The following is a 19,618-nucleotide window of genomic DNA, read 5'->3' as shown; positions in this document are numbered from 1 at the left end:
CATTTATGTTTTGTGTTTGTTTTCCTTGCTTTTCTGGATTCTGCCATTCCCTGCTGGGATGAGCTGAATCTCCTTTTGCCGGTTGCTCTGTCTTCAGAATATTCCTGAGTACTGACATAGCTTTTTTGAAGCCTAGCGTCTTCAGGGCCTTTTTCACTGTCAGTCTGTTGGCTCTTATTTTCATAGGGTTTTTCACGGATTGCAGACAGCAGCCTTCCTGTACTTTCCTATCTAGGTAGTTTTGGGCCCCGTCTTTGCTCAGTCTATCTTTCTGTCTGTGTTAGTGTTTTCATCTTGCTTCACCGTCATTATATGTTGGGGGCTGCCTATTGCTTTGGGGTCTGCTCTGGGGCAGTTTAGATTTCCCCTTTCTTTCTTTAGGCCTATTTAATTCTCCGGCTGTGATCGAGGGGTCTAGGGCACCGTAGGAACCCCCCACGGCTACTGTTAGTTGTTGTGATAGGATCAGGGGTCTGCAATCCGATAGCTGCCAACCTCTCTGGTTTTCTGGACTTAGCTAGCATTTTTGTTTTTGCCTCCTACGGTGACTCAATCATAACAGAATCACCCGCCATACCGCAGATCCTAGGGTACTCAATAGCAGGAAAGAATTGTGTTTTAAAAAAAAAAAAAAAAAAGTGTGTGTATATTCTTTCCTCTATATCTCTGAGGCCGTAGGGGGAATTTTTTTTTTCTCTCAATGGAGATAAAGCAATTGTCTGATTGTGTGGAGCAGCTCGCTGCGGAAGTGCTGGGAATTTCCGCCTACCTTGCTCGTTCGCATGCTGTTGAACCAAAGATCCCTACACCTGATGTATTTTTTGGGGATTGATCTAAATTTTTGAGTTTCAAAAATAATTGTAAATTATTTTTTGCCTTGAAGCCTAACTCGTCAGGGAGCTCCACGCAGCAGGTTAAAATTGTCATCTCTTTGCTGCGTGGCGATCCCCAGGATTGGGCGTTTTCTTTGAAACCAGATGATCCTATTCTGACTAATGTGAACGCATTCTTTCAAGCTTTGGGGTTGTTGTATGACGAACCTAATGCTATTGATCAGGCTGAAAAGACCCTGTTGGCATTAAACCAGGGTCGAGATTCTGCAGAGTTGTACTGTCAAAAGTTCCGAAAGTGGGCGGTCCTTACTACCTGGAATGATAATGCCTTGGCTGCTCTCTTTCGGAAGGGTTTTTCAGAAGCCGTAAAAGATACTATGGTGGGATTTCCTGTTCCCTCTGGTCTGGACGATTCTATGTCATTAGCCATTCAGGTTGATCGGCGTTTACGTGAACGCAGGATTGCACGAGAGGTGTTGCCACCGGTTGAACTGACGTCTGAACCTATGCAATGTGATAGAGTTTTGTCTAAGGCGCAACGTCAGGAGTTCAGAAGGCGTAATAAGCTGTGTTTTTTCTGTGGAGATGCCTCGCATATTATTTCTGTTTGTCCTAAACGAGAGAAACGCTTTGCACACACGTTTTCTGTTGGTGGTGTTCAACCTAAGTTTCTTCTGGCAATTTCTCTGATCTGCTCCCTGTCCACATTTTCCGCCAAGGCTTTTGTGGATTCGGGAGCAGCGCTAAACCTAATGGACTTGGATTTTGCTAAACGTTGTGGATTTCCGATGACACCTCTGCAGATGCCTATCCCTTTGAGGGGGATTGATGCTACTCCTTTGGCTAAAAACAAACCTCAGTTTTGGACCCAGGTGGTCATGCGGGTCGCCCCAGACCATCAAGAAAATTGCAGATTTTTGGTGTTGCATGGTCTGCATGATGCCGTTGTTCTGGGGTTTCCCTGGTTGCAAATTCATAATCCAGTTTTGGATTGGAAGTCTGTGTCTGTGGTGAGTTGGGGTTGTCGGTGTGCCTTTAGTGAGGCTCCGGTTTTTTCCACCTCTCCTCAGTCGCATGATGTTCCTGACTATTTGGCGGACTTTTATGATGTATTTAGTGAGAATGAGTCTGCATCTTTGCCTCCTCATAGGAGTTATGACTGTGCAATTGAACTGAGCCCGGGGTGTAAATTTCCCAAGGGTCGGCTCTTCAATTTATCTGTACCTGAGCACGAGGCTATGCGGTCCTATATTAAGGAGGCGTTGGAGAAGGGTCATATTAGACCATCCTCTTCACCCTTAGGTGCCGGTTTTTTTTTTGTGGCCAAAAAGGATGGTTCTTTAAGGCCTTGTATTGATTATCGTGCCCTCAATAAAATTACTATTAAATATCAGTATCCGTTACCCCTGATTTTGGATCTATTCTCTAGAATTAGAGGTGCTTGCTGGTTTACCAAGCTTGACCTCAGGGGGGCGTATAATCTTATCCGCATTAAGCAGGGGGATGAATGGAAGACGGCGTTTAATACTCCGGAGGGACATTTTGAGTACCTGGTGATGCCTTTTGGGCTCACTAATGCCCCTTCTGTCTTCCAGTGCTTCATGAACGATATTTTCCGAGACTTTGTCGATAAATTTTTGATTATCTATCTGGATGATATTTTGATCTTCTCCAAGGATTGGGATTCTCATGTGGAACATATTCGGACTGTGTTCCGGATCTTGAGGGAGAATTCCCTGTATGTCAAAGGATCGAAATGCCTTTTTGGAGTACAGAGGATTTCATTTTTGGGATTTATTTTGTCTCCGTCAACTGTTGAAATGGACCCGGCCAAGGTACAGGCCATTTATGATTGGGTTCAGCCCACTTCTTTGAAGGCCCTCCAGAAGTTTTTGGGGTTTGCTAATTTTTATCGGAAATTTATAGCAAAATTTTCTAGTATTGCCAAGCCATTGACTGATCTGACTAAGAAGGGTGCTGATGTGTTGAATTGGTCTCCGGAGGCTGTTGCTTCCTTTCAGGAGCTGAAGCGAAGATTTACCTCCGCCCCGGTTTTGCGGCAACCGGATGTCTCACTCCCGTTCCAGGTAGAGGTGGATGCTTCTGAGATTGGTGCAGGAGCTGTTTTGTCCCAAAAGGATCCTGTAACATCTAAAATGAATCCCTGTGCTTTCTTTTCCCGAAAGTTCTCTCCATCTGAACATAACTATGATGTGGGGAATCGGGAAGTGTTGGCCATGAAATGGGCATTTGAGGAGTGGAGACATTGGTTGGAGGGAGCTAAACATTAAGTTGTGGTCCTCACTGACCACAAGAATTTGATTTACCTAGAGTCGGCTAAACGCTTGAACCCTAGACAGGCTAGGTGGGCCTTGTTTTTTACACGTTTTGATTTTGTGGTTTCTTTTCTTCCTGGAACTAAGAATGTCAAGGCAGACGCCCTCTCTAGGAGTTTCTTTGCTGATTCTCCTGTGGTGACCAAGCCTGCTACCATCTTAGGCGAAGGGGTAGTTATTTCTGCCATCTCGCCCGATTTGAGACTTGCTCTGCAAGAGTTCCAGCAGGACAAACCTGAGCGTTGTCCCAGTGGAAAGTTGTATGTTCCTGACCAGTGGAAGAAGAGAGTGATGTCTGAAGTTCATTGCTCTGCATTGGCTAGTCATCCAGGTATTTTTGGTACTAGAGATCTGGTGAGTCGCTCTTTTTGGTGGCCCACCTTGTCTCATGATGTCAGGAATTTTGTGCAGTCCTGTAGGACTTGCTCCCGGTCTAAATCTTGTTCTCGCTCTAGTGGGTTGCTGATGCCTTTGCCGGTCCCCAGGAGGCCATGGACCCATATTTCAATGGATTTCATCTCTGATATGCCGGTCTCTCAAAGAATGACTGTTATTTGGGTGATTTGTGATAGGTTCTCTAAGATGGTTCATCTTGTACCACTCCCTAAGTTGCCATCTTCCTCTGAGTTGGTGCCCCTGTTTTTGCAACAGGTGGTTCGCTTGCACGGGATTCCTGAGAACATTGTATCTGACAGAGGAGTTCAGTTTGTGTCTAGATTTTGGAGGACTTTCTGTTCCAAGCTGGGAATTCAGTTGTCCTTCTCCTCTGCTTTTCACCCTCAGACCAATGGGCAGACAGAGAGAACAAACCAGACCTTGGAGTCGTATTTGAGATGTTTTATTTCCGCTGATCAGGATGATTGGGTTTCATTTTTGCCCTTGGCCGAATTTGCTTTAAATAATAGAGCTAGTTCTGCCACTTTGATGTCACCTTTTTTTTGTAACTTTGGGTTTCATCCTCGATTTTCTTCAGGGCAGGTGGAGCCTGCTGCCTGCCCAGGTGTTGACACTGTGGTGGAGAGAATGCACCAGATCTGGGACCAAGTGGTGGATAAGTTATCTCTCTCCCATGAAAAGGCCCAGCGGTTTTCCAATCGACATAGGACCATTGGTCCCCAGTTTAAGATTGGTGATATGGTGTGGTTATCTTCAAAAAATATTGCTATGAAGGTGGCTTCTCCTAAGTTTAAGTCTAGATTTATTGGACCTTACAAGATTTTGGAGATTATTAATCCGGTCTCTTTTCGTTTGGCTCTTCCTGTCACATTTAAAATCCATAATGTGTTCCATAAGTCCTTGTTAAAGAGGTTTGTTGAACCAGTTGTTCCTGGGGTGGCACCTCCAGACCCTGTATTGGTTGAAGGTAACATGGAATATGAGGTAGAGAAAATACTGGATTATCGTCTGGCTAGACGGAGACTCCAGTATTTGGTTAAGTGGAAGGGTTATGGTCAGGAGGATAATTCCTGGGTCTCTGCCTCTGATATTCATGCCAAAAGATTGGTGCGTGCCTTTCATCGGGCTCACCCTGATTGCCCTGGTGGCGTGGTTGAGGGTTCGGTGACCCCTCCTCAAGGGGGAGGTACTGTTGTGAGTTCATTTTCCCCTTCTTCACTGAGGTCTGGGGAACTCCCTATTCTGGTAAAGGAAGGTAATGAGCCTGATTATCAGGCACCTGAGTCTAATGAGGATGACTGGCTGAGTGGAGTCACTGACTGGATATAAGGCTGCCGACGCCCTCCTGCCCTGCGGGTGATTTCTCTGTGGACTTCTAGGACACCAGTCTGATTCCTGCTTCCCTAAAGCTAAGTTTCTGCTTTGCCTGTTTGCATTTATGTTTTGTGTTTGTTTTCCTTGCTTTTCTGGATTCTGCCATTCCCTGCTGGGATGAGCTGAATCTCCTTTTGCCGGTTGCTCTGTCTTCAGAATATTCCTGAGTACTGACATAGCTTTTTTGAAGCCTAGCGTCTTCAGGGCCTTTTTCACTGTCAGTCTGTTGGCTCTTATTTTCATAGGGTTTTTCACGGATTGCAGACAGCAGCCTTCCTGTGCTTTCCTATCTAGGTAGTTTTGGGCCCCGTCTTTGCTCAGTCTATCTTTCTGTCTGTGTTAGTGTTTTCATCTTGCTTCACCGTCATTATATGTTGGGGGCTGCCTATTGCTTTGGGGTCTGCTCTGGGGCAGTTTAGATTTCCCCTTTCTTTCTTTAGGCCTATTTAATTCTCCGGCTGTGATCGAGGGGTCTAGGGCATCGTAGGAACCCCCCACGGCTACTGTTAGTTGTTGTGATAGGATCAGGGGTCTGCAATCCGATAGTTGCCAACCTCTCTGGTTTTCTGGACTTAGCTAGCATTTTTGTTTTTGCCTCCTACGGTGACTCAATCATAACAGTCCCAGAAGACTGGAGAAGAGCAAATGTTGTTCCCATCTTCAAAAAGGGGAAGAAGGTGGACCCAGGAAACTATAGGACAGTGAGTCTGACTTCTATACCAGGAAAGATCTTTGAACAAATTACTAAACAACATGTATGTCAGTACCTGGATAAGAATAAAGTGATTACACAGAGTCAGCATGGGTTTGTAACTAATAAGTCATGTCAGACTAACTTAATTTCCTTCTATGACGGAATCACTGATTGGGTGGATCAAGGAAATGCTGTAGATATAGTATATCTTGACTTCAGCAAAGCATTTGACAAAGTATCTCATACAATCCTTATTGAAAAAATGACTAAGTATGGAATGGACAAGGCAACTGTTAGGTGGATTCATAACCGGCTTAGTGATCGGACCCAAAGAGTGGTCGTAAATGGCTGCACATCCAGTTGGAAGAATGTCTCAAGTGGGGTACCACAGGGCTCTGTCCTGGGCCCTGTATTGTTCAACATCTTTATCAACGATTTAGATGATGGAATTGAGGGTAAACTGATTAAATTTGCTGATGACACAAAGCTAGGAGGGATAGCTAATACTAGAGAAGAGAGAGAGAGGATTCAAAAAGATATAAATAAACTGGATAAGTGGGCAGCAACTAACAGAATGGTTTTTAACAGGGAAAAATGCAAAGTACTACATCTGGGCAATAAAACTGAAAAAAGCATATACAGAATGGGAGGAATAGGGCTAAGCAACAGCACATGTGAAAAAGACTTGGGTATACTAATAGATCACAGACTGAATATGAGTCAACAGTGTGATGCAGCAGCAAAAAAGGCAAATGCAATCCTAGGATGTATTAACAGAAGCATACAGTCTAGATCACGTGAAGTCATTATTTCCCTCTACTCCTCTTTGGTCAGACCTCATCTGGAATATTGTGTCCAGTTTTGGGCACCACATTTTAAAAAAGACATCAACAAACTGGAGCAAGTTCAGAAAAGAGCGTCCAGAATGGTGACCGGTCTGCAAACCCTGTCTTATGAGGAAAGGTTGCAGGATTTGGGAATGTTTAGTTTGCAAAAGAGAAGACTGAGAGGAGACTTAATAGCTGTCTACAAATATCTCAAGGGCTGTCACATTGTAGAAGGATCAACTTTATTCTCATTTGCACAAGGAAAGACTAGAAGCAATGGGATGAAACTGAATGGGAGGAGAGACAGATTAGATATTAGAAAAAACGTTTTGACAGTTAGAGTGATCAATGAGTGGAACAGGCTGCCACGAGAAGTGGTGAGTTCTCCTTCAATGGAAGTCTTTAAACAGAGGCTGGACAGACATCTGACTGGGATGATTTAGCGAATCCTGCTTTGAGCAGGGGGGGTTGGACCAGATGGCCCAGGAGGTCCCTTCCAACTCTATGATTCTATGATCCTATGTGTCTCCATCCTGCCCTGGGCAGAATGGAGACATGGTGCAGAATGGACACATGGGGCAGGATGGATACACAGGGGGCAGGATGGAGACAGATGGGGTCGGATCATGGGGTAGGATGGAGACAGATGGGGCAGGCTCATGGGGCAGGATGGAGACTAATGGGGCAGGATCATGGGGGGATGGAGACAGATGGGGCAGGATCAAGGGGCAGGAAGGAGACAGATGGTGCAGGATCATTGGTCAGGATGGAGACACATGGTGCAAGATCATTGGAAGGATGGATACAATGGAGATAGATGGGGCAGGATCACGGGACAGATGGGGCAGGATGGATACTCATGATGGCAGGATGGGAGAACATATGGGACCAGGATGGAAGAACATATGGCTGAAGCCAGCAATGAGACACACAAGGGCCAGGATGGGGGATAATATTACCAAAAGGGATAATTAAGGGATATTATTACTGCAGTGATGTATTTATTTTATTTTTTGAGGATACTGTTTTAAATGAGGGAGGCGGTCCTGTTACTGTGCAGAGCGACACTGTCGTCTTTTTTTCTTCATCTAGTGTAGTTTAGAAGTTGGGAAAAATTAAGTAATGTGTTCTGCAAGCAGTGCACTAGATAACTGTGTTATTTCCTGCGCAGAGACGAGCCCTGGCTGGATGAAGATGAAAAGCAAAGATGAAGGACTTCACCTAGAGATGTCACTGGTAAGTCAGAGTGTTACCTATACACTGACACTATACACTGTATACAGCGGTCCTGTGTGCAATGTCACCAGTGATCACTATATTACCTTTACACTGACACTATATACAGAGCTCCTGTCATGCTACTGCAGTGCAGTATAGCGCAACCTCCACCAGGGGGTGCTGGTGAGCGAAGAGAGGTTGCACACACAGTGTTACAACATTGAGCAGCAGGTGGCGAAAGATTGGTCAGACAAGCCGAGTCAGAAACAAGAGCAGAAGTAGCAGAGGTCACAGCAGTACACATGGTCAGAAACAAGCCAGGGGATCAGCAACGATCGGAAGTAGATAAGACAGAAGCAGGTCCAAATGCAAGCCAAGTCAAAACCAGGGAGTCAAAAAACTTACAGGGAAACACTGAGTCAGGACAGACAGAGGGAATAAACACACGGGGCAAGTCACGGATCACTGCAGGACAAATCAGGATATACCAGAGTCAGATACACACGCCGAAGGCAGAACTATAGCTGACACCACCTGCAGGATGCAGCGGAGCTAAATAGCAAACCTGAAACCAGACTGAGGCAGAGAAAAGTTAACCCCTGAAATGACCAGACCGGGAACATGGAAAGACAGGACTCAAAACCCTGTCTGGATCATGAAAGTTCCTGTGTATATTGTCTCTGATCACAGTATATAACCTGTACAATATATACAGTGTTTGTGTGTATAATGTCACTGTTGATCACTGTATTACCTGTACACTGATACTGTATACAGAGCTCCTGTGTGTAATGTCACCGATAAGCACTGTATTACCTGTACACAGACATTGCATACTAAGTACAGATCTCCTGTGTATAATGGCACTTATGTTAATGTGGTAGGGGCCGGGATTAGGGGGTGGACCACTGCTTACCCTGTCCGGATGACACAGACACCAGGCGATGCAAGGACGAGGCGGAGACAGATTTCAATAGTAACAGTTCTGGATTTATTCGTCGTCCTCTTGACGACCACAACCACGCACCACAGCCTCCTTACAGTTCTCTGTCTCCAGGCCCGGGTACCTGCACCTTTGCTCCAGTCGAAGTAACGTCCCTCACGGATCTTGCACTGGGGCTGTCCTAGACCCATCTACCGCCAGCGCTTCACCTGCCCGAGGTCGTCGTCCAATTGGTGCCCCCCGGGGCCTCGTCTGTCCTGCGGTCCGTCGGGTCAGGGCCACCCCCCCGACTGTCTCTTTCCTGTCAGTCCCCTAGTTGAGCTCTTCACTGTTCTCCATCTTCTGCCGAGCTCCTCCCGGGACTAACCTGCTTGGATCCCCCACCAGTCCTATTTATTCCCTCTCTCACCGGGAATTCCCCTCCTGGTCACCTTCCCCACAGTGATCTAAGTATTGTGCTTTTTTTTTTATTAATGGTCAGTATTGTAGTATTCAGTCAGTATGTGGTGGTAATACAGTGGGGGAAATAAGTATTTGATCCCTAGCTGATTTTGGTAGCTTGCGCACTGACAGACATGGACAGTCTATAATTTTAAGGGTAGATTAATTTTAACATTGAGAGATAAAATATCAAAAATAAAAACCAGAAAATCACGTTGTATAAATTAGAAAAATTTAATTTAATTTTGCAGTGAGAAATAAGTATTTGATCCCCTACCAACCATTACGGGTTCTGGCCCCTACAGACCAGTTAGACACTCCTAGTCACATTTACAAAACACTCCTGTCCACAGACTCAATTAAACAGTCAGACTCTAACCTCTACCACATGGGCAAGACAAAAGAGCTTTAAAAGGATGTTAGGGTCAAGGTTATTCAATCACCTGCTGCTGCTGATCTCATCAGGCACTCCGCAGCTGAGAGCGCGGTGAGTGCAGTGAGATCAATAGAAGCTGGAAGCAGCAGGTGATGAGAAAACGCTCACTTCACATCACGTGTTGCTGAGCAGTACAGACACACTGGGTATGGAATAACGCACCACGCACAGCAAAGCCAGCACAATCACAGACTGTGAGACTGCACACAACACGAGAGCATCTAGAACAGTGTTGATTTTTTCAGGGAATGATGTCACTGGAAAGGGCAGGGTCTGCTTCAGGCTCGTGAAGACCCGATAGCAGGAGGCAGTGCTGTTCTCGGCTGCTGGAGAGGAGAGGAGGGAAATGAGAGGCTGCACCATGGAACACTGCGAGGAGAGGACTGAGAGGCTGCAGCGCACAATGGACCCGCGTACAGATGGGAATGAGGACCAAGGACTCAGTGTGAGGGCTCTGAGGATGTGTTTTGGAAAGGGTTGATGTAACATGAGTGGGGCTGCATAGGGAAGGTGCTGAGGGGCTGTGTGGAGAAGGGGGGATGATAAGGGGCTGTTTAGAAAACGAGGTTGATGGGCTTTGTGGAAAAGGGGGGCGATGGGCTTTGTGGAGCGGAGGGGGGTTATGGGCTTTGTGGAAAAGGGGGGAAGTGAGAAAAAGCCTCTCGGTGCTGCAGTGACTTCACCGTGAGAAATTTCTCACAGTGAAATGCAGTGAACTCTCTGAGGTCAGCGCTGTACCGTGAAACTTTCTTACTGTGCTAGCGGTGATCTCACCGAGAACACCGCAATTCAGGGACCCAACTGGGAATGCAGGCTCAGTGATCTCAATGACGTCATTGCATGTCAATAAGGCCCTTTTCACACGTCATTGTCTGCGGTACGTGTGATGACAGTTTTCTCACGTACCAGAGACACTGACACATGTAGACCCATTCAAATTACTGGGTCTATGTACATGTGTGTTTTTTCACGGACCGTGCGTCCGTGTGCAAAATACGCAGACATGTCTGTTTTCTCACGGACACACGGACTGCAACACGTGCTGCACATGGAGTCCTCTGTGTGCACTGACGGCCGCCGGGGAAGTAGCGCTACTGTAAGCTGCTGTTCCCTGGCGGCTGATGCTGAATGCGCTTTTCATTCTCCCCTGCTCTGCCAGCGAGCAGGGGAGAATGAATTAAATGAAAACCCGATGTGGGATCCCCCTTTTTTTAATTGTCCAATCAGACAAAACTTACAGGTCCGGGCTGCTATTCTCAGGCTGGTAAGGGGCCATGGATTTTGGCCTCCCCTAGCCCAAAAACAGCAGCCTGCAGCTGCCCAGAAAAGGCGTATCTATTAGATGTGCCAATTCTGGAGCTTTGCCCAGTTCTTCCCACTTGCTCTGTAGCAGTGGCAAGTGGGGTTAATGTTTGTGGGGTTTGTTACCTTCCTATTGTAAGGTCACATTAAGCCCGGCTTAGTAATGGAGAGGTGTCAATAAGACACTTATCCATTACTAATCCTATTGTACTGAAAGGGCTAAATAAGCACACACAGCTAGAAAAAGTATTTTAATGAACTACAACCACAAACACAGTTTCCCATCTTTATTTTACTCCACGCGACGCCCTCGATCTCCTGAAATAAAATTAAAAATAATAAAGCAACAATATACCATACCTCTCCGGGGTTCAGTCCCTCGCCGTAATCCATATCTGAGGGGTCAATAAGTTTACAACTGGAGCGGTGCTAATACAACCGTTCCGGCTGTAAACTACTGGGGAATGAATGAGAGGCAGCGGGGGCAGGCTCAGTAACTAGCTGTGACATTGCTGAGCCTGCGCTCACTGCCAGCCTGAACTCCTGTGACCACAGTACCGTGGGAAAATGCAAGTGATGAGGTCACGGCAGTTCAAGCTGTGTCCCAGTGACCTCATCACTTCCATTTTCCCACGGTGCAGAGGTTAAAGGAGTTCAGTTTCACATTCATTCTCCTTTGCTCGTGCTGATCGTGGCAGAGCAGGGGACAATGAATGAAAGCCGGCTTCAGCACCAGCCATCGGGGAAAAGCACTTACTGTAGTGCTCTTCTCCGGCCTGATGCCGCACACGGATGCCACACGTGTGCCGCATGTACTACACATACGGACACATGGACACCGATATCTCCGGTACCGGTTTCTCCGGTACGGAAAATATCAGGACGTGTGAAACTACCCTAAGGGCTCATACTCACTTGCGAGAGACTCACATGATTCTCATGAGAGTCTCACGCATGAAAATCTGGCACTGCTGCCGGCACTCAGACCGTAGCATGCGGCTACATGTATTTCAATGCAGCCTCACGCTCAGGTCCCAGTGCCGGCAGCAGTGCCGGGTTTTCATGTGAGAGACTCGCACGAGAATCGTGTGAGTCTCTCGCAAGTGAGCATGAGCCCTTAAGCTGCACTCGCAGCAGCTCATTCACCAGTGGTCCTCAGCCTGGATGGTTGCATCTTGGCACGTCCAGGTTAAAAAATAGTAATCCCCAGACATGGATTACTGTGTGGACAGAACGACGGACAGGTGAGGAATATTGCAGTCTACAACTCTATGGGAACCTAATGTGAATTCTCCTAGACCAAAGTCTAATATCTTCGTGGAGGGGTAGTGATCCTGCTGTGATTAAAAACGCCTGAGGCTAAGGGGCGGAGTGCCCAGTCACTACCCCTCCATGAAGATATTTAACACAATCCAACATTTTTATGAACATAAATTCATTTTCCTATCAGAATAAGGAATGTTCAAAATATCATGGAAATAGGACAACTCCCGTGTTAATTATATGATCCTACATAGAATATCTGGAGTATAACGCCCAAAATTCAAACGCAAGCAAGTAGATTATAGTGAAAAAATATGTACAATCTTTATTGATACTTATACATAAGAAATTGAAGTGTATTTAAAAATACAATAAGTATGATCAGGTAGCGGAAATGACACAAAAAGGAAAATGACAGCAGCATAAGTAAAGTATTGCGCATTGGTACACAAAGTAACCAAACAAATCCCCAGCATAGCAATGGCTCACACAGTAAACTGTGCCACAGTCAGTTCAATCTGAATGCTAAGGGATAGAATGCAAGATGCCACTCTATCTCATAGATATTATGCAGGGAACAAGGAGACATGCATAGCAAAAAAAATTAAAATGCATGGTGCAAAAAATATGGGGAAAATGCTGTAGTGACCATGCTTACCGATATGGGGCGTACATCTACTGCGTGTCAGGTCCCAAGCCCCAACGCACGTTTCGCGCTGGGCTTCGTCGGGGGACTTGTGTCTCCATGAAGATATTAGACTTTAGTCTTGGAGAGAATTCACATTAGGATCCCATAGAGTTGTAGACTGTCTAAGAGAGGACTGGCATTGTTAGGTCCTGGTAAACGAGAATCGCCTTACCGTGGCTACCAGGTACACATGAATTGGCTAATTTATGCTCTAAGCATTCTCAATTTTTCATATTTCCAGTGCAGTAATGCAATTCAATTTTCATGTTTCATGTTTGTATGCTATAGTGCTGCAGAGTGCTGCCTTGTTTGTAAGATTGTATATGAGTTGGCGACTCTAGGTAGGCACCTGTTCACACCCAATTCATGTTTGGCTATGACGGTCAGTTTTTTTTATTTTTTAATGTGCTCTGGACAGGTTGATCACAGTTGGGGGCCAAAATGTAATCCTGCATATACAGTATACTCTAAAAATGATATCACCTCAGGACACACATCTAATGTAGTGGCTGATGCCAGTTTTATGAATTACTGAGGAACCGTCACAACAACCCATAGGCCAACATTTTGTTGAGTGTTCTCTGAACCTATTTTATTCCATCCTACACTGATAAAATGTGAAGAAGAGACCCCACATTCTCCCTATACACACTAGATAGAACAAAAATACTTGGCCCTGGTATTGCTTGACCCCTTAAGTGGGAAAATTGCTGGGGATTTACAGTCATTTTGCAACCACGGATGTTCTCCAAAAATGTACAGTTAGTTTCATCAAGAATTTTTCCATTATTGTAAGTTTGGATGACTAGAAAAATGTATAAACTTTCTGCTGTTTACTATCAACCAAACAAGAACAATGTAAATAGCTCTACGGATCTAACAAGTGTTTTTTTTTCCAAATTCAGCACAAAATGCCACTTTTCCTGACTACTGCAGTCTTAGCTTACCTTTGGCTTTTTGGCTGTTATGATTCAGACTCACCTTTGGCTTGTTACGACTTGCTGTAAACATGATGCATGGCCAAACACCAACTTCTGGCAGTGTTCTTGAGGAATCTGAGCACATTTCTCAAGGGCAATGGCCTCCTGTGGAGCAATGAAAAAAAACTGGAACTTTTCTTGCCTATGAATTAGTTGCATATTTGGATGAGTAAGAATGATGCATCTGCTGAAAGGATCACACTGACTACAGTGAATCACAACGGTAGCTCATTGGTACCTATTGTGAAGCGTGGTGGGGGCTTGATGATGACTACAGTGAAGCGTGGTAGTGGCTCGGTGATGTGTACAGTAAAGCATGATGGTGGTTCAGTGATGTCTACAGTAAAGCATGGTGGTGAGTTGGTGATTACAACAGTGAAGCATGGCAGTGGCTCAGTGGGCAGTTTTGATTTCCCTGACACTGCAAACCTGTAGTGTGTAGAGAGCAAGGTGGATTTAATCAAGTATCAGAAAATCCTGTGAGAAACTGACATGCTTTCTGTAAGGAAGCTGAATCTTGTTTTTCATTCGACATTCCAACAGGAAATGGTCTCAAGTATAGTTTGATTTCAGAATAAATCCTGAAGGCTTCTGAAGATGCCATTACAATCACCTGAGTTGAGTCCCCCACTTGAAGTAATAATGGACACAGATTCTCCTACATACAGTAATAATGCACAAGTCCACACAAATACAGTAATAATGTCTCCTGATTATTCCCACATACAGTATTAGTGTCTCTTGAGTCCACTCCAACATATAGTAATAATGTCCCCAAAGCCCGCCTTCACATACAGTAATAATACCGCCACAGTCTGCCCATATAAAGTATCTTTGAAAAGTCTCAAAATTGTGGTGCAACTCGAGGATACGCTAAAATGTTGCCACTTTTGGTATTATTAGGACAAAGTGGACAGAGTTGGAGTGTGAACAGCACCGGTCTTGATTTATCGGACCAAGAGACTTTTTGCTGACTTTTTCCATCAGAAACTGGCTATGTTGCACACAAAAGGGTTTTTTTCAGGCAGATTCCTCTATGAAAAAACACCGTAAAAGAGCACCACAAAATGAACATAATGCACAGCAATGTCAAAACAACGTTGTGTGCACATGTTCTGTCGTTTTGAAACTTTGAAGCAGTAAGGCTAAGTGCACACGTACCGGAACTCTCGCGGAAATTACCGCGAGAATTCCGGAATTCCATTCCGCGGGAAAATCGCATTTTAAATTCCAGCGATTTTCCCGCGGAAAAACTAGCATTTTGCAAGCGTAATTAGCTTGCAAAATGCTAGCGTTCTCCAAGCGATCTGTAGCATCGCTTGGAGAACTGATTGACAGGTTGGTCACACTCGTCAAACATAGTGTTTGACAAGTGTGACCAACTTTTTACTACTGAGGCCGCCTATGCAGCATCAGTAGTAAAAGATAAAATGTAAAAAAAATAAAAAATGGTGTTATTCTTACCTTCCGACGTCCCGTGCATCCGTTCCCAGTAATCCTTTGCGAAAATGCCCGCGATGACGTACGTTCTCGCGGGATCGCGATGTCTCGCGGATCATTCGCGATGATGTCGCGCGAATGACCGCGAGACTTCGCGATCCCGCGAGAACGGATGCCATCGCGGGCATTTTTGCAAAGGATTACTGGGACCGGGAGAGTGGAGAGAAGCGGGAAGGCTGCGCGGGACGCCGGAAGGTGAGAATAACAATATTTTTTATTTTAAATTCTATTTTTTACAGGGATATGGTACCCAAAGCCCGGAGGACAGTCTCCTCTCCTCCGGACCGTGGGTACCATCCGCAAATGTTCTGCTTACTTTCCGCATGGTGTGCACAGCCACATGCGGGAAGTAAGCGGAACAATGCATTCCTATGGGTGCGGGATCGCCGCGATTCCGCAAATTAATGAGCATGCTGCGGCTTTTACTGCGAAGCAATTCCACCGCGGTAAAAACCGCAGCATTAGCACAGCATTGCGGAATCCCATAGGAATGCATGGAATGCTTATTTTTCGCGGCAAAATCACACGGTTAAAACCGCCGCGGAAACGCGAAAAAAACGCCACGTGTGAACTCAGCCTAAAAGAATTAACATGCTTAATCTTCAGGCTGCTTACACTATGAAGTCGCTCGCTCTCTGGACTTTACAATTAAAAGGCTTCAATCAGACCCGAATCCACATGACGTTTTATTCAGTGTTCTGCATTTACATACAAAGTAAGTTTTCTGAGCTAACAAAAGAAAAAAATGTTTCCTATCCTTCCAAATATTTCCGTTATTCCCTGTGATCAGGGTCCTCAGTCAAATTACTCAGATCAGGTTTATACCTAATGTGGTGATTGGATTGGGGTCATAAAATAATTACATGTGGTCAGTAAATGTCTTACCCCATGCTCTTCTTAGAGGAAATTGACAGGCGTATTTGGCACGGATCTCTTGTGGGAATTTTCAACAGATCTTTACACTCATAACAAATCTCATTTGCTCAAAATTTCTTAGTGGAAATTAACCTGTTGTGCGGATTTTAAAATTAAGAATTTGTACAGAATTCAGTGTGAATTTCAACTTTTGCAATGGTAATGGTGAATTATGTGGCAAATCTTCAAGAAATTCTGCATGCGACAAGCACTGATTAGATATACTACATAATAATCTGTACTAAAAATGCAACTAAATTATTGCGGTCCACTTGGTCAAGAAGTGGGAAAAATCTAGTGTTGCATGGCACCTATTTAAATGAATGGGTAACCATATTCCATATCAACACTCCTCAACATTGAAATTGCAACACCAAGAAGAACAAATTGTGGAATGATGAAAATCACAGGATGGAGATTTGTTAATGATCTGCAAATGATGAAAAAGCGGTAACAAAATTTTAGAAACATCTTGATTCATTCAATATGGAGTATGAGCACCAAATGCTGAAATCCCAGCACATACAGCCTCGGCTGCTATCTGATGGTCATCTGAGGGTGGTTCTGTCATTCTGAATTCACTTGGGCAAATCATTAAAGAGGTTGTCCAGGCTCGGGGTTCAATTCTGCAGTTACGCCATGCGCCTGCAGACTTGCGAATCTTCACATTGCACACAGTGCACGTCACTGTCAGGTTTCTCCAGTGTCGGGAGTTGTTTCCCATCGACTACATCTGGGACCACATTGGTCAATATTTGCAATGGGAGCAATCGGATGTACGACAAGGTGTGTAAGAGCGTTTATTTTTGCACTTATATATTTATTCATATTGAATAAATCCAGATGTTTTAAAAATGTAATTTTCAAATGTTTTTTTCATCATTTGCCTATCATTATCATCCTGCGATTTCCACAATTCCTTGATGTTTACTTCTTGGTGTTGGGATTTCAATGTTGAGGAGTGTGTATGTAATACATGACCACCAACACAAGGTCAGGGTCAATACATTAGTCTCCATGAGAAGAACTGTGCAGCAGTATTCTCTAGAGTTCCTAGAGAGAGTCCCAATCAAGGGACCCCCCACAAGGACTGTAAAATTATGGGTATGCAAGCAATGGTTTACTGTGTGACCAACTTATAGTTTAGAACCCTTCTAACATATAGGGATTGTTCAAAGTGTACAACCCCTTTAAATGTGGTATTTGTGTCCTTACTTGTTGCAGATCTGAGTATGCCCACACTTTTCAGAGCAAAATAGCATAAATCATGGACATGAAAGGGACTTCTCTTGATATTGCTTATCTTCATCGGCACTCATATGATATGGGTCTTTGAAGTCTATGCTGGTTTAAGATTATATTCTCATTTTTAAAATACCCAGCAGAGTTCTGCAATATAATATTTAGCAGAAAAACTCTGCAAGTAAGACTGACCTATGCTGCCTTCTAGGGTCCTTCTAGATAATCAGACATAGGACACTGCAAGGGGCCATTGGTAAAAATCATATTTCAGGTCCCCACTCCACCTGAATTGTGGATAAGTCAGCAAATCTATGAGTCATCTCCATCTTTTTACATGACTGACGCAGGTCCCGATCTTCACTTTAATTATGTCTTGAAAAACAGCGGTGCTTATGTGTACTCTGCCTTAAACATCAAAGCGGTTGTCCAGCCTTACGATATTGATGACCTCTCCTCAAGATAGGTCATCTGTATCAGATCGATAGGGGTTCGACACTCGGCACCCCGGCCGATCACCTGTTTTGAAGACGACCAGTGTCTGATCCACAACAATCTGATATTGATTACTTATCTCAAAGATAGATCATCAATATTTTTAAGGCCATGCAGCCCATGTAAGAAGAAAGCAGGAACTTCAGGGATTAAGTTTGATGTTAACAGCACGGGGATACAGTGGTTATCTCTGGCTATTGAGTGCTATTGAGGAATTTTTGAGTGCAGTAGTGGTAAAACTAGTTAATAATTGGTTGTCCTTGGTTTTCTTGGAGAACCACTGCTCCTGTAGGACATCCTGGTGTTCCAGTTGTTAATTATGGTTATCCTGGTGATTTAATGTTCATCTATGGTTATTCTGGAGATCCAGCAGTCATCTAAGGTTACTCTGGTGATCCAGTGCTCATCTATGGATATTCTCTTGATCCAATGGTTATTGTGATCCACTGGTCATCTATTGTTATCCTGGTGAGCCAACAGTTATCTAAGATTATCCTTTTGGATCTGTTGATTTAAGTCTCTCTGTCCATGATCCACTTGATACTTTGTTGATTTCAGAGACATCCTACTGCTGGCCTGACTGTTCTTCTGTACACAGACTTATTTAGTTCTATGTACTTAAAATGACAGTAATTTATTATGGCCACTTGATGCCACTGCAGACCAAAAATAATAAAAGAAGCTGGTGAAGGGGAAGTGTCTCAGTGTGTGGCCTGGACCACATGGAGTGCCAGGGAGATCCATGAGCTTGAAGGTACAACCTGTGGGCCCCAGAGATGTCTCCTAAATTGAAGTTGCCTGAGACTGATACCAAAACCAGCTGGCCTTTATAAGATAGCCCTGTGCAGAGTGTTGACAGGAGTGTGACCTCCTCAACAGACCCCCATAAAAGTGGCCAGATCCTGGAGTTACAAGATACAAGCATAGAGGTACAGTAACTCTGCAGCAGAGCCCAGTTACTGTAGAAATTGAAAAGGGCACCTGGTAAACAAAGATGATAAATGAAAGTGGCGATCAAGTATAAAGAAACCGCAATACATGTATATGGTTAAAGAGAATGTTCAGAGAAGTAGTAAGTGCCGTTCATGTCCAGCAATCTAATAGTGACTATCAAAGGGTTAACCCCATCATTACAAGTTATCACTTATCCAAGGGGTAGGTAATAACTTTGTGATTAGTGGGTGTCCAACCACTGGAAACCCCACCAATTCTGAGAATGGGACTCTAAAATGCCCTGTCAGAATGGAGCAGACTGCCGGATACGGCCAAGTACTGTGCTACACGTCCCATAGAGAATGAATGGCATGGTGGCACACATGTGCATTTGATAGGTCCCAGTGGTCCTGTCCTCACTGGTCACAAAGATAACATCTATTCTTTTGATCGGTGATAATATTTAACAATGGGAATAACCCTTTGTTGTAAGTCCTGCTATTAATGCCATGAAATTTACATCATATAGCCACAGGGGTGTATGGAACAAACAAGCTCATCTGTCATCTGCCTGTAACACAAGCGACCTGAGCAAGGACCGATCGTTTAACAATTTAAATGCTGCAGTCAATCACTGACACTGGTATTTAAGTGGTTGAGTGGCCCATAGTTCCTTCCATAATGCAATGGTGAGATGACAATGGTTCACCATGGCAGCTGGTGACATACTGAAAGGCACCTTGGCTGCCGCAATGTCCTGAAGTGAAACCCAGCCTTTGCCTGAGCTTCATAAGATAGCCTCAAT

Source organism: Dendrobates tinctorius, unplaced genomic scaffold, assembly GCF_039654945.1.
Source record: "Dendrobates tinctorius isolate UK_male_01 unplaced genomic scaffold, ASM3965494v1 ptg000116l, whole genome shotgun sequence".
Lineage (NCBI taxonomy): Eukaryota > Metazoa > Chordata > Amphibia > Anura > Dendrobatidae > Dendrobates > Dendrobates tinctorius.
This window is presented reverse-complemented; position numbering follows the sequence as displayed.